This window comes from Procambarus clarkii, chromosome 13 (assembly GCF_040958095.1).
Source record: "Procambarus clarkii isolate CNS0578487 chromosome 13, FALCON_Pclarkii_2.0, whole genome shotgun sequence".
Lineage (NCBI taxonomy): Eukaryota > Metazoa > Arthropoda > Malacostraca > Decapoda > Cambaridae > Procambarus > Procambarus clarkii.
Window position 1 is genome coordinate 34,454,301 of NC_091162.1, and position 16,636 is coordinate 34,470,936.

Consider the following 16,636-nt stretch of genomic DNA (forward strand, 5'->3'; position numbering starts at 1 on the left):
AAGAGAAAGAAAAAGGGAGAAAGAGAAAGAAAAGAAAAAACAGTCATGTATAATATTCATATTAGCACCATGCAATATAACTTAGATTAAGTAAAAAATCTCAGACATTTTTAAATCAAATGAAATATGAGAGCCAGAGAGAGAGCGCCACAGAGCCAGAGAGAGAGAGAGCCAGAGCCAGAGAGAGAGAGCGAGAGCCAGAGAGAGAGAGCGTGAGCCAGAGAGAGAGCGAGCCAGAGAGTGAGAGAGAGAGAGCCAGAGAGAGAGAGAGAGAGAGAGAGAGCCAGAGAGAGAGAGAGAGCCAGAGAGAGAGAGAGAGCCAGAGAGAGAGAGAGAGAGAGCCAGAGAGAGAGAGAGCCAGAGAGAGAGAGAGAGAGAGCCAGAGAGAGCGAGAGCCAGAGAGAGCGAAAGAGCCAGAGAGAGCGAAAGAGCCAGAGAGAGCGAGAGAGCCAGAGAGAGAGAGAGAGAGAGCCAGAGAGAGAGAGAGAGAGCCAGAGAGAGAGAGAGAGAGCCAGAGAGAGAGAGAGAGAGCCAGAGAGAGAGAGAGAGAGCCAGAGAGAGAGAGAGAGCCAGAGAGAGAGAGAGAGAGCCAGAGAGAGAGAGAGAGAGAGAGAGAGAGAGGGAGAGAGAGAGAGAAAGAGAGAGAGAGAGAGAGCCAGAGAGAGAGAGAGAGCCAGAGAGAGAGAGAGAGCCAGAGAGAGAGAGAGAGAGAGCCAGAGAGAGAGAGAGAGAGAGCCAGAGAGAGAGAGAGAGAGAGCCAGAGAGAGAGAGAGAGAGAGCCAGAGAGAGAGAGAGAGAGAGAGAGAGCCAGAGAGAGAGAGAGAGCCAGAGAGAGAGAGAGAGAGCCAGAGAGAGAGAGAGAGCCAGAGAGAGAGAGAGAGAGAGAGAGAGAGAGAGAGAGCCAGAGAGAGAGAGAGCCAGAGAGAGAGAGAGAGCCAGAGAGAGAGAGAGCCAGAGAGAGAGAGAGCCAGAGAGAGAGAGAGCCAGAGAGAGAGAGAGCCAGAGAGAGAGAGAGAGCCAGAGAGAGAGAGAGCCAGAGAGAGAGAGAGCCAGAGAGAGAGAGAGCCAGAGAGAGAGAGAGAGAGCAAGAGAGCCAGAGAGAGAGAGTGAGACAGACAGAGACAGAAAGACACACACACAACAAAAGAGGAGACAGAACAAAATTAAGGCAAGGAGAGAGAAGACAGAACAGAAACAACAGAGAGAGGAGAGAAATGAGAAATCATTGAAGAGAAGGGGAAGAGAAACACAAGATAAGAAAAAGATACAAGAAAAATATACAAGATAAAAATGACATAAATGAATACCACAAATATAAAAAGTAAAGGAAGAGAGAAGCTAGAAGAGACAGGAAACGAGAGGTGTTAGAAGAGAGGAGGAAAGGAGAGATTAAAGGACAAGAAAAACAGGAGAGAAACGTAAAAGAAATAAAAAAAGGGACATTTGTGAGGAGAGAAAATAAAGAGACCAGAGAAGACCATATATCAAGAGTGTGAGGATAAAGACTTATATATTTTCTTAGTAGACATCCTCTGGCTCTTGTTGCCCCTCTTGTATACGAATTGTACTTGCAAGTTTTCCCTGAAAAGATATTAACAAAATTAATATTTAATTATTTATTTATATAAATTACACACACACAAACTTATATATATATATATATATAATATATATAGACCAGAGACCAATTATATATATATATATATATATAATTTCGTAAACCTCACCCTGTAAACATTCATGTTTCTACATGTTAAACAAGCTACGAGGATGAGGGAAGGGGATGTTCCCTCCATGCTGGATATTATATTTACCAGGAAAGAGAAAGATATATTTATCATTCAGTACCTCCCTCCTTTGGTACCTCCCTCCTTTTACCCAAGTGACATGGTCACTTGGGTAAAAGTGACCATGTCTTTTTGGGAATAAAGTATGCAATGCATTATAATCTGGAAGAAAATGAGCTTGAAGCAGTTGAAAAACCTGACTTGTGGAGAGGTCATTATGGGGAACTCAGATATTTCCTTAAGGAATTTGACAAACACTTGCTGTTAGGACATGAAGTAAATGAGATGTATGTCAAGTTTTGTGAAATATATGATAATGGCACAACAAAATTTATACTAAAGCAGAGATGCAGAACTAGAAAAAGGGGAAAAATTGCCCAAACATACAAGCAATACAAAGATGCGAGAAACAACAATAGCAGTAAGGAGAGGGGCAGAAAGACTATGACTTTCGGTCATATTCAACAACACAAATATACATACACACACACACATTATTGGAAAAAATTGGAATTGGAATATTGGAAAAAATAATTAAAACTAAATGGGTAGAACACCTGGAGAGAAATGATATAATTTCAGACAGACAGTATGGTTTTCGATTTGGAAGATCCTGTGTATCGAATTTACTCAGTTTCTATGATCGAGCAACAGATATATTACAGGAAAGAGATGGTTGGGTTGACTGCATCTATCTGGACCTAAAAAAGGCATTCGACAGTTCCACATAGAGAGGTTGTTCTGGAAACTGGAAAATATTGGAGGGGTGACAGGTAAGCTTCTAATATGGATGAAAAATTTTCTGACATAGAAAAATGAGGGCAGTAATCAGAGGCAATGTATCGGACTGGAGAAATGTCACAAGTGGAGTACCACAGGGTTCAGTTCTTGCACCAGTGATGTTTATTGTCTACATAAATGATCTACCAGTTGGTATACAGAATTACATGAACATGTTTGCTGATGATGCTAAGATAATAGGAAGGATAAGAAATTTAGATGATTGTCATGCCCTTCAAGAAAACCTGGATAAAATAAGTATATGGAGCACCACTTGGCAAATGGAATTTAATGTTAATAAATGCCATGTTATGGAATGTGGAACAGGAGAACATAGACCCCACACAACCTATACATTATGTGAGAAATCTTTAAAGAATTCTGATAAAGAAAGAGATCTAGGGGTGGTTCTAGATAGAAAACTATCACCTGAGGACCACATAAAGAATATTGTGCGAGGAGCCTATGCTACGCTTTCTAACTTTAGAATTGCGTTTAAATACATGGATGGTGATATACTAAAGAAATTGTTCATGACTTTTGTTACGCCAAAGCTAGAATATGCAGCTGTTGTGTGGTGCCCAACAACAGAAGTTGGCCCATATCTTAAGAAGCACATCAACAAACTGGAAAAGGTGCAAAGACATGCTACTAAGTGGCTCCCAGAACTGAAGGGCAAGAGCTACGAGGAGACGTTAGAGGCATTAAATATGCCAAAACTAAAAGACAGAAGAGGTGATATGATCACTACATACAAAATAGTAACAGGAATTGATAAAATCGACAGGGAAGATTTCCTGAGACCTGGAACTTCAAGAACAGGAGGTCATAGATTGAAACTAGCTTAACACAGATGCTAAAGAAATATAAGAAAATTCACTTTCGCAAATAGAGTGGTAGACGGTTGGAACAAGTTAGGTGAGAAGGTGGTGGAGGCCAAGACTGTCAGTAGTTTCAAAGCGTTATATGACAAAGAGTGCTGGGAAGACGGTCTCATCCTTTAACTACACTTAGGTAATTACACACACACATACATATTATATATATATATATATATGTCGTACCTAATAGCCAGAACGCACTTCTCAGCCTACTATGCAAGGCCCGATTTGCCTAATAAGACAAGTTTTCCTGAATTAATATATTTTCTCTAATTTTTTTCTTATGAAATGATAAAGCTACCCATTTCATTATGTATGAGGTCAATTTTTTTTTATTAGAGTTAAAATTAACGTAGATATATGACCGAACCTAACCATCCCTACCTAACCTACCCTAACCTATCTTTATAGGTTAGGTTCGGTTAGGTAGCCGAAAAAGTTAGGTTAGGTCAGGTTAGGTAGGTTAGGTAGTCGAAAAAACATTAATTCATGAAAACTTGGCTTATTAGGCAAATCGGGCCTTGCATAGTAGGCTGAGAAGTGCGTTCTGGCTACTAGGTACGACATATATATATATATATATATATATATATGTCGTACCTAGTAGCCAGAACGCACTTCTCAGCCTACTATGCAAGGCCCGATTTGCCTAATAAGCCAAGTTTTCATGAATTAATATATTTTCTCTATTTTTTTTCTTATGAAATGATAAAGCTATCCATTTCATTATGTATGAGGTCAATTCTTTTTTTATTGGAGTTAAAATTAATAGAGATATATGACCGAACCTAACCTATCTTTATAGGTTAGGTTAGGTAGCTGAAAATGTTAGGTTAGGTAGTCGAAAAAACATTAATTCAAGAAAACTTGGCTTATTAGGCAAATCGGGCCTTGCATAGTAGGCTGAGATGTGCGTTCTGGCTACTAGGTACGACACATTATATATATATATATATATATATATATATATATATATATATATATATATATATATATATATATATATATATATATATCGGACAATTAGTAAAAAAAAAAAAAAAAAAAATTAAATTATTTTACCTTGTACCTAGATCCACCAGGCCTGTTTGGTGCCTGTTTCAGTACTTCAGACATCTGGAAGGTCACATCCTCCTCCTCAACTTGTGGATGTGCGTTGATAGATGATTCTGTAAAATTAAGTTATTTATATAATAATAAATTCAGTATAACAATAATATTCTGTAAAATTAAAAGTAATTTATACATCAATCAGATAAAACTCTCCAGAGATGGTGATACACAACATATAAAGGACAAGTTTCAGAACAAAATATGCATTTAGGAATAAGGTTTTGTACATGTAGGTAGCACATGAGAAAATAAGTGGAAGGTGATCAAGTTTATATTAACATGTTAATGACTTTGTTAAGGCTTTGCAAGAATGAAAAAATATTAATAATATAATATCACCTACCAATTAATTGTACATCATTTATAAGTCAATTATTTGCATTATTATTATTCAATACTAATGATATAAAAATGCATTTTGTAATCTACTATTTATGCAAGTATTGAGCACAGGATCATGAAATAAACTGCAAAATACTGTAATGGATAAACCAATTAATTTTACATTTTCCTATAGCTAAGTCAGTCAGTTCTATTAGCAGCAGAGAACAATTATGCCCAACCTCTATTAAATGAAACAATCTTAAGAGCAAGTGATAGAAATATAATCATTTATGCTTGGGATTATGGAATGGTTCCAAATATGAAAAATATCAAGTTTTTTGGTTAAAATTTTATATATATATATATATATATATATATATATATATATATATATATATATATATATATATATATATATATATATATATATATATATATATATATATATATATATATATATATATATATATATATATATATATATATATATATATATATATATATATATATATATATATATATATATATATATATATATATATATATATATATATATATATATATATATATATATATATATATATATATATATATATATATATATATATATTAGTTGATTTTATACCCGCATTAGGTCAGGTGATAATACAATGAAGGTGATAATAAAGCCATTCACAACTGCAGGCCTAATAAAAAAAGGAGGTGGCATAGCAATATCTTACAAAGATACCTTCATCTGCAATAGTCTCATTAGTAATAGAGACGACTATTGTGAATATACCTTTGCCAAGTTCTCCAGTAAATCCCTTAAATCCTCCTTGACTATAAGTGCCATCTATAGATTTCCCAATACCGACATAGCTTCATTCTCAGATAACGTAAGGAATCTTATCATAAATAACAATCTCAACAAAAATCAAACCAACTTAGTGGTTTGTAATGGTGAACAAAACATGCAGATACTTATATATAACCTGTGAATAGAGTGTAATAACACCAAAACTATTTGTTTATTGTTTTATGACAATAATTGAATCACTAATATGATTCACTAATATATAATCCTAATAATAATCACTAATATATAATCCATTGAGCATGCTGCATCTCTTTCAGTCTCTTTGCAATTTGAACAAGAGGGTTTTTAATTGATCGAACCATATTCTTAAAGTAAAGTAAATGAGATGTATTCCATATTTTGCAAAATATACGATGAAGGCACACAAACATTCATACCAAAACTGAAGGGCAGGATTTATGAGGAGACATTAGAGGCATTAAATATTCCAAACTAGAAGACAGAAGGAAAAGAGGAGATATGATCACTACGTACAAAACAGTAACAGGAATTGATAAACTTGATAGGGAAGATTTCCCGAGACCTGGAATTTCAAGAACAAGAGGTTATAGATTTAAACGAACTAAACAAAGATGCCGAAGAAATGTAAGACAATTCACTTTTGCAAACAGAATGGTAAACGGTTGGAACATGTTAGGTGAGAAGGTGGTGGAGGCCAAATCCGTCAAAAGTTTCAAAGCATTATATGACAAAGAGTGCTGGGAAAATGGGACACCACGAGTGTAGCTCTCCATCCATCTGATTGATAACCCAAATGAATTTTTCATGGATATGATACCAACATCAAATCATAAATCAGATGTGATCCTATCCCCACTGGATTTTGAAGAAGCCATAGACAGTATGCCTATGCACTCTGCACCAGGCCCTGACTCTTGGAACTCTATATTCATCAAGAACTGTAAAAAACGTTATCGCAGGCCCTTCACATTCTTTGGAGACAAAGCCAAGATACTGGCATTGTCCCTGACATACTAAAAACCGCAGAGATAGCACCGCCCCATAAAGGAGGAAATAAGGCAGAGGCAAAAAACTACAGACCGATAGCACTAACATCGCACATCATAAAAATCTTTGAGAGAATGCTAAGAAGTAAGATCACAAAATACATGGAATCACAGCATCTCCATAACCCCAGACAACATGGTTTCAGAACAGGGCGCTCTTGCCTATCACAGTTGCTGGACCACTCTGACATGGCACTAGATGCCATGGAAGACAAACAAAACGCTTTGACAAAAAAAAGCCTTTGACAAATGTGACCATTGTGTTATTGCACATAAAATGCGTTCAAAAGGAATTACCGGAAAAATAGGCAGATGGATATACAACTTCCTGACTAATAGAACCCAATGTGTAGTAGTCAACAAAATAAAATCTGGACCATCAACCGTAAAGAGCTCAGTCCCCAAGCGTACTGTGCTTGCTCCAATACTTTTTCTCATCCTCATATCGGACATAGACAAGGACACAACCTATAGTACTTGATCATCCTTTGCAGATGACACTAGAATCTTCACGAGAGTAGGCAACATAGAGGACACGGCAAACCTCCAATCAGATGTAAATCAGGTCTTTCTATGGGCTACAGAAAATAACATGGTGATTAACGAACATAAGTTTCAGCTCATGCGCTACGGAAAAAATAAAAAATATAAAAACGGAAACCACTTACAAAACTCAGTCAAATCATAACATTGAACGGAAAAGCAACGTAAAGGATTTGGGTGTACTGATGTCAGAAGGCCTTACATTTAAAGAACACAATAAAGTAGCCGTCACAACTGCAAGAAAAATGACAGGATAGATAACAAGAACTTTTCACACTAGAGATGCTATACCGATGATGATAGTTTTCAAGACGCTAGTGCTCTCTAGAGTGGAATACTGCTGCATAATGAAAGCCCCTTTCAAAGCTGGAGAAATTACTGACCTATACTTATGCATTTATCTTCGGTTTAACACAACAGGCACCAGACACACGCTAGGCATCATACACACTAGGATAAAACAAACATTAGGCCAGAAGTCAGAAAAGAATTCAAAGAATTTTACTGGAAAGGCTTGCTGTTAGGAAAGGAAGTAATTGAGATGAATTAATGCACAGTATGTCAATTTTGTGAAATATATGATAAAGGAACAAAAACATTTATACCAAAACAAAGATGCAGAACTAGGAAACAGGATTTGTTCAACTGAAATTTCAAGACGGACAGAGACCAAAAGACACAAAAATGGAATCAATATACGAAGAGGCCAAACCCCCAAACATACCAGTAATACAAAGAGAAACAACTACACGGCAGTGAGGAGAGAGGCAGAAAGAAATTTTGAAAAAAAGGAACAAACAAATGTAAAGTAGAGCAAATCATATTCTATAAATACAGCAACAACCAATTGCAGGTAAAGGATAATATTCAGAGCTTTTAAATGCATGGATGGCGAAATACTCAAGAAATTGTTCACGACTTTTGTTAGACCAAAGTTGGAATATGCAGCGGTTGTATGGTGCCCATATCTTAAGAAGCACATAAACAAACTGGAAAAGGTGCAAAGACATGCTACTAAGTGGCTCCCAGAACTGAAGGACAAGAACTATGAGGAGAGGTTAGAGGCATTAAATATACCAAATATACTACACAAATATATATACTACACATGCACAATAAACTACCCTACACAGGCTGAGTATGGTGTGTACAATAAATTATTAGCTAAAAGATAAGACTGAGTTTGTATAAATGGGGGTTAAGTCAGAGTGGGAAAATGTAAGTGGAGTGCCTAAAAACCCTGTCCTGGGACCTCTGTAATTCATAATATATACAAATAATTTAGACTCAGGTTTGATCAGCAATATTTGAAAATTTCCAGACGATACAAAAGGGATTTTTTTCTGGATTCAGGATTATTTTTTTATGGCTGAAAACAGGTTTTCAGCAATAAAAGAAATACAGTATTGCTGGAACAACCGTCGACATCTTCAAGAGAAAACCTGAACATCTTCAAGAAGTGAAGATGACCTTGAGAAGAAGTATAGGTTGGGAGAAGTATAGGTTAGGAATTGTCTCCAAAGAATTCTCAAAGAATTACTCGTTATTGCTATCCAAGATAATTAGACGAGCCAAAGCTAAATACTACGAAGATAAATTTACCCAAATAAAGAGTACCTTACCTAAAAATATGTATGTACCTTACGTAAATAAACATTTGATTTTGAAGTGCCGGACAAACAAGGCTGTGGTGGATATGTGGGCCTGAGGGGCCTGTCCAAGCAACAGCCTGTTGGACCAAGCTCTCACATGTCAAGCCTGGCCTTGGAAGGGCTTGGTGAGTAGAACAACTACCAGAACCCTATAATGCATGTATCAAGGTGTCCAGGCAGTGAGCACCACATAATGCAGTGCAGTCCTGTAAGAATAAGCACAGTAAGTATGGGCATGGAGGGGGTGCAGCAGTGGCTTGTGAAGGGCTGGAGAGTAAATGGACATGCCCAGGGGTAAAAAGCATTAGGGTAACAGAACATAGCCCATAAAAATAGTAATGACAATGAATGAATAATTATATGAATGCAATAATACTTCATATCTCAATAGGAATACTAAGCAGGATGCAAGACAAGGTACTGGTGGTGATAGTGGTTGGTACAAGTCCTCACATCCCCACAGACACCAGTAACAGCCCTCACCTCCCAACACAGTACCCTTGTAGCGAGTTAATCTTATACTCGCTTCATTATCTTATAGCATAACTAATTAACACTAATTACAGAAGCTACACAGGTGATACTTTGGTGTGAGTTGAGCGCACTGAGCGTCGGTATCGCTACACCCTTGTTCCTTAACAACCCTTTGGACCTTTATTACAGAAAAATAGAATCAATTAATTTAATAAAATATAAAATATAAGTGCTTACTTACGATAATACTATCGGTGGAACACAAAATCTTCTTCTTCTTGATAGTAGGTGCAGTTTGCATGAAGGGTTAGTCCTCGCCATGACTGAACTGACGACAAAATGGCCGATGTGTTGATATGGCGTCAGGTGACGCTGTGACGTCACAGGTGAGGGACGCTTTGCGCATTACTCCCTCGTACTTAAAAAGTACTACAGGTACTTTTTGGTTTTATTTTTGAATATGGCAGAAGTTGGACAGCTTTTCAAATCATTATAAGGGAGTGAGTTCCATAGACTAGGTCCCTTTATTTACATAGAGTGTTTACATAGATTAAGTTTGACTCTGGGGATATCAAAGAGATATTTATGTCTGGTGGGGACGTGGCCATGTGTTCTATTACATCTGTCCAGGAAGAGTTTCAGAACAGGGTTTGCAGTTAGAAAAAGGGCTTTATAAACGTAATTTACACAGGAGAATGTATGGAGTGAATTTGTTTAGCATGTTTAAGGATTTGAACAAGGGAGCTGTGTGTTGTCTGAAGGTAGAGTTATTTATTGTCCTGATAGCAGATTTTTACTGGATGATGATGGGCTTGAGGTAGTTTGCAGAGGTTGAACCCCAAGCACAAACGCCATAAGAATGATAGGGATAGATAAGTGCATAATAGAGTGAGAGGAGAGCAGAGTAGGGTACATAATATCTGATCTTAAACAGTATACCAACTGTTTTAGAAACCTTTTTAGTTATGTGTTGTATATGGGTGCGGAAGTTGAGTCTCTTGTCTAAGTATAGGCTAAGAAACTTTCCATCATTTTTATTGCTAATGTTTACATTATCTATCTGAAGCTGAATTGCATTTGTTGATTTGTTTCCAAATAAGATATAGTAGGTCTTTTCTATGTTTTGTGTGAGGTTTGTTGGTTGACATCCACAAGTAGACTTTTTTTAATTAATTGTTTACAACATTATTTAACAGGAGTGGGTTGGGGTCAGAGTAGATGAGTAGTATCATCAGCCAACAATATAGGTTTAAGTATGTTAGAGACATTAGGGAGATCATTGATGTATATAAGAAACAGGAGGGTCCTAGGATGCTGCTCTGTGGCACCTTTACGGTAATTAAGTGGTAGAGTGGGAGAGGTTATATCATTGATGGCTTCATATTGGTGTCTGTTACTAAGATAGGATCGGATATAGTTTAGGGCAAGGCCACGGATTCCATAATGGTGGAATTTAAGTAAGAGGTAGTTATGGTTAACAGTATCAAAGGCCTTTCTCAGGCCGATGAAGAGTTCAATTGGAAACTCACTTTTGTCAAGGGCTGAGAAGATTAAGTCAAGCAGACTAACAATAGCATCATTGGTACTCTTTTGGGAGCGGAAGCCAAACTGACAGGGACTTAGTATATTGAATTTTACAAGATTGGAGTAGAGCTGTTTGTAAAAAAAAAAAAATAATTTTGATAATATAGGTAGATTCGATATGGGTCTGTAATTATTTATGTCTGCCGTGTTACCTCCTTTATGAACTGGCGTTACTCTTGCTTTTTTAAGGATATCAGGGAAGGTATGACACTCTAGGGATTTGTTGAACAGCAGTGCTATGGATGGTGCAAGGGCATGGGAGGCACGCCTGTGTACCATCGATGGTATTTCACTAATGTTCCCAGCTTTGGTTTTTAGCGAGTGAATGATGGACACAACATCTGTAGGGCTGACCGGAGAGAGGAGAAGAGAGTTTGGATAGCTGCGTGAAAGATATGTGGTAACATATGTCTGAGTCTCTGGAATTTTTCGGGCAAGGTGAGCACCAAACGATGAAAAGAAGCTATTAAATTCAGTTGCTGTTTCAAGATCTGTTGCAGGTGTATAACCATCCTTGGAGATTTTTATCTTATTATGTGAATGTTGTTTAGCTCCTAGGATGGTAGAGATGGCTCTCCATGTGCTTTTTATGTTGCCTTTTGCTTCTTTGAATCTATTCTCGTAATAGGAACGCTTTGCTCTTATTATACTGGTAAGCACTGATGAATACCTCTTAACTACTTCTTTTCCAACTAGGCCAATCCTAAGTTTTTTTTTCATATTCATGTTTCTTGTCGATTGCTTTAAGTATGCCATTAGTGAGCCAGGGATTATTTAACCTTTTTGCCAGTTACTTGCTTGGTGAGGAGAGGACAATAAGTATTGTAAAGGCTTTAAATTTTGGAAAGAGGCTAGTTAACGAATTATTATCCTGTGTATTGATAAATTTAGATTCCCAGTTTACATTGTGGAGGGCATTTGTGAGATTGCCTATTGCCGCTTCACATTGTAACCTAAAGGTAATTTTCTTGTTACCTGGTGGTGTTATGGCCATGTTCGCTACAAGGAAGGTAGGATAGTGGTCAGTTGTTCTGTCAGTGATTATACTTGATGTAAGAGGAGCTGTTATGTTGGTCCATCAGTGATCCAGGGTAGTCGCAGATGTTTGAGTGACTCGGGTGGGCCTGGTGATTGCGGGGATGAGCATACAGGAATTCATGCTGTTGAGGAAACAGTCTACTTGAGGGTTATTTTGTAGCCCTAGGTCAATATTGAAATCACCTCTGAGAACTATGTGATTTTTGTTGAGATTATTGTTTATGATAAGGTTCCTCAAGTTGTTATTGTATTTGTGTCTAGCTTCAGACACAAGCATGTTACAGTTATGTCTTAAAGAGTTGAGAGCAATTAAGGATGATAAAGAGTCACTTACAACTAATGTATCAAGTTTGGATACTTGTACACATTTCAGTGCAAGGAGCAAGGCAAATAGTTCAGTCTGAAGGGTAGAGGCCCAGTTGTTTATACGGACTCCCCACTCAAAATATAAGTCATATCCTATTGCCAGGACAACTGCACTTCCAGCTGCACCCGTTGGGCGCTGTAGGAAACCTTCAGTGTATATGATTTGAGAGAGAGAATGCTCTGTGGACAGAGCATCAATATGGCTTAAGACGTTGAGCTTTGCCTCAAGACAAAGCTGGGACTGATCTCTAATTTGCTCCTTTGATGGAAAGGGAGGGATTAAAATTGAAAAGGGTGTAATTTCCTACAGTGCAGGAAAGTGCTATTGTTGTCTCTCTTGGTACAAATTATAAATCTGATACTTTCTGAGTTCAGTTCCAATTTTATTTATCTATTTGAAACAATGTTTACATTCAATAAAGAAATTCTGGAGGGCTTCTGTGCATGGGTTAGGATGAGCTAGCCTAAGCATTTTTATACCAATTTGACAGTTAATTTCAGTAACACGATCAATAACGCTCAGAATATTAAGTTCCTTTCTCATATTAAGTATCTTTGTGGTACGAAGGCACCCAAGGATTATCCTCAAGGCTTCGTTCTGCAATTTTTCAAGCCCTCCAAGCTTTCTTTCAGGATGCCTTAAAGTTAGTTTAGTTCATTTATTATGCACCCCATACCCATCTTGTGGGCGGTAGTGGAAAGGGTTGCAGAGGCACATAATGGGCTCAGGGACTGAACCCAACAATTCATTTAGCTAAGCAAGTTACAATCTTGATGAGCTAGTTACAAAATTCAGTATAAGTCGTCACATCAACAATAGGTTCGAGATCGATCACAAGTACAGTTTCTAAATTAAGCAACTGACATATGTGGAGAGCTAGTGTCACAATTGATATGTTTGTCCTGCACACCGCTCCCCATCCAGTGGGCAGCGGTGGATAGGTTACAATCACTTAGTTACTACTTACAGTTAGCAAACTGGGGATATTTGGCTAAAATTTCTGGTACCAGATCATTTTGAATGAAATATTGACACATCGTTGGTACATTGGTTATAGAATTGTCTCTGAATTCACTATCACATAGTGACGGAGGGTGTGCAAATAATTTTGTTGACAGTTAACATTTGGTCAGGTCTACATCAACACATAATGAGAATTCCCAGAAATACTTGTAACCGAGTCTAAGCCGAGCAGTAGTAACATCTAGAAGTCTGCTGATTTTATTGGATGAACCATAGATGTGTGGCTCCTTTTGCATAATAGTATTGAACGAAAGTTAATCTCCCCAAACACTTTCGCGTTTTGGGCAAGTTACCCCTCCACTTTCTCCATTTTTGTTTGGACATTCCCAGGTAGTGCGCGGAAATACTGAAAAGTGTATACTCTTTTCAACTTTGTCACCTTAATTCTCGTCCTATGTCTTTCATTTTGGTATCAATGCGTTCGCAATAGAATTCCCAACAGAACTATGTGCATATAATGTCAAAGACAGCAGCGCGCTCCACCCGCCGACAAGATGAATGTAGGCCAAGGGTACCAGAAAAAGAAAGCTGAGCCACCCTCAGGCAACTCTCATTACATTAGAGAGCGTGATAATACTGAAAAGTGTATACCCTTTTCAACTTTGTTACCTCAATTCTCATCCTAGTTTTTTCAATTTGGCATCAATGTGTTCGCAATAGAATTCTCTACAGGACTAAAGGCATATAAACTCCAAAAGCCCGGCTTACCATCCGCAACAAACAGAGTAAGCGAGAGTGTGTTACCAGGGAGCGCACAAGAGCGATAAAATGTATACACTCTTTTCATTTTGGTCACCCCAATTGTCATCCTAGGTCTTTCATTTTGGTATCAATGTGTTAGCAATAGAATTATCTACAGGTTTAAATGCATATAAACTCCAAAAGCAAGGTGTACCATCCGCACAAAACAGAGAAAGTGAGAGAAAGTAACCCGGGAGCACTCTAGTGCAATGTAATGTGAACACTCTTTTCACTTTGGTTACCTCAATTCTCGTCATATGTCTTTCATTTTGGTATCAATGTGTTCGCAATTGTATCTGCTGGCATTTTACCCTTTGCTTGGATCTGAAGGGTTTTAGGCTCACCACGATGCAATCTGATAGTACCACAGGTGTATATACCTATCTTCAAGCAGCAATTCACTCATTCAAACCGACTTATAATAGTTATCCATATATAAATGGTAATCTTTGTTCTACCTGTTAACCTGTCATATGAAGAAAGATTGTCAAAGCTTATATTACATTCTCTAGAAAAGCAAAGAATTAGGAGTGACATATGGTAGAGGTGCACAATGGGATGAATGGACATAACAAAGGGGACATTAATGGGGTATTAAAAGTAGCAACACAAGACAGAACTCGAAACAAAGTGTAAAAATTGGAAAAATTTAGATTTAGGAAAGAACTGCATGGGTAAATACACTGGGTTTGTACCTTAAGGTTCATGTATGCAATATTACAGAGTTCCAGTTAACTCCCATGCATGCAATTAATTTATGTTATGTTTATGTTTTTTATGTTAAAATGTTTTTGTTGATTTGTTTGTATATTTTCATAAGTAAAGCATGCTTACCGTCTTATTCCAAGTTTTATGATAACTTTACAAGGTTTAAAACATAAAGTTCAATATATATTCTGGTTTTCACACAGGAATTATACGTTAATATAACATCATAATAACGTAATGATGTCGTGTAAATAACGTTATACTGACGTCATATAAATGTTATATTTATGTTATAAGAACGTAAATTGGATAGCTTTACAGAAAGTAAACAAAAAAAACTAAATGTTGACTGAAAATTATTTATTCTTAAATATAAAGCATGAAAACATTATAATACCATAGCATTCACTATTATTTTTAAATTTTTACATAAATCTTAAAAAACTGTGTCTCAAGAATATATGTTTTTAGTTATATCCTTTGGTTTTAAGAACATCAGATATACGTATTTATGTCAAAAGTTACAGTATTACCTTTGTGGAACCATTTAAAAACGTCCACAAACGTTCTGTGTTTGCTGGGAAGAGAATGAAGAACGACGCCCAGACTGATGTCGACAAACGGACGGAACGATGTCAGGAAGGTGAGGGTCAGCGGAGATGGAGACTTCTCTTCCCTGCCTCATGCACGCTGGCCTATCATCACAAGCAGCTGTGGACAGTCAGACTTGGAAGAGAACACCGCAAGTTCGAGCCCCTGCTGAAGGAAGGTGTAAACAGACCTTGCTTAACGGTAGGTTCTATGGAGGCAGTGGAGTATCTTACCCAGCAAGGATATGATGGAATTGTTATTAGGGGAACGAGAAGCTGACAAAGGTAATTATCTACAAATACCCTCAGATTCTAGACCCCGAGTTCATCCTCGACGACCAACGATTTGTGTGGGCCAAGCGTCACCTTATTAAAGGTGAGGCTAGGAGTCAGGTGGTGGCATTGGTGAGAGGTGAAGTACCCGAGAAAGTGTTCATCACCGGGGCTGGCTACAGGCATGTAGTAAAGTATGTGGAAGAGCCCATAATATGCCTGAAATGCTGCAGATGGGGGCATAAATCCTGGAGCTTTCAGCATGATCCACGATGTCGTTTCTGAAGAAAGTCTCACCTCTCTAATGTGTGTAGAAACAGACTTAATCTGGGTGAGAAAATAGTTCCCAGATACTGCAACTGTGGAGGTGTTCACAATGCCAGCTCGGCTGTGTGTAGCAAGAGGCCGAGTATGGATATTCCCCGGCCGGTGAATGTTACAGAGCAAGCAAGAGCTCTTACCCAGACACCGGGAGTACAGCAAAACAGTCTGCCCCAGTGCCAGTGAACAGGACGAATGCGTGGGTAAAGGAGTCACCTTTACTTAGGCAGGCTCAAGCAACAAGCAGCCACGCCACCACTCAGGACTCCGGCAGTGACAATGTAACGGTGAGTGAAGTGGCTATTGTGGCTCAGAAAGAGGGCCATAATGATATGGTCAAGGAGGTGTGGGCTGAACTTAGAAAAGTTGGTGAGTTCCTCCGAAATCTTGGGCAGAGAATCGAGTCCATCGAGGCGAAATTAAACGTCCAGGAGGTCAAGGAAAATCACAAAACGGTGAAGGATAATCAGGATATGGTGGTTGAGGACAATAATGAAATATTGAGTGATGAAATGAAGGAAAGTGAAGTGTGTGTGAATGATGATAGTCGTAGTGAAAGGAAGAACCCTAT

At 37.8% G+C, this 16,636-nt stretch overlaps 1 long non-coding RNA gene across 1 annotated transcript; it reads right to left on the reverse strand.

The window, feature by feature from the left end:
- Positions 1 to 924: 924 nt before the first annotated feature.
- On the reverse strand, positions 925 to 9,783 carry LOC138364502 (uncharacterized). The gene is made up of 3 exons (XR_011228418.1): positions 9,662 to 9,783; positions 4,511 to 4,617; positions 925 to 1,581 (listed from the first exon to the last, which is right to left on the reverse strand). It is a non-coding gene; the product is annotated as an uncharacterized lncRNA (long non-coding RNA).
- Between the last annotated feature and the right edge of the window lie 6,853 nt (positions 9,784 to 16,636).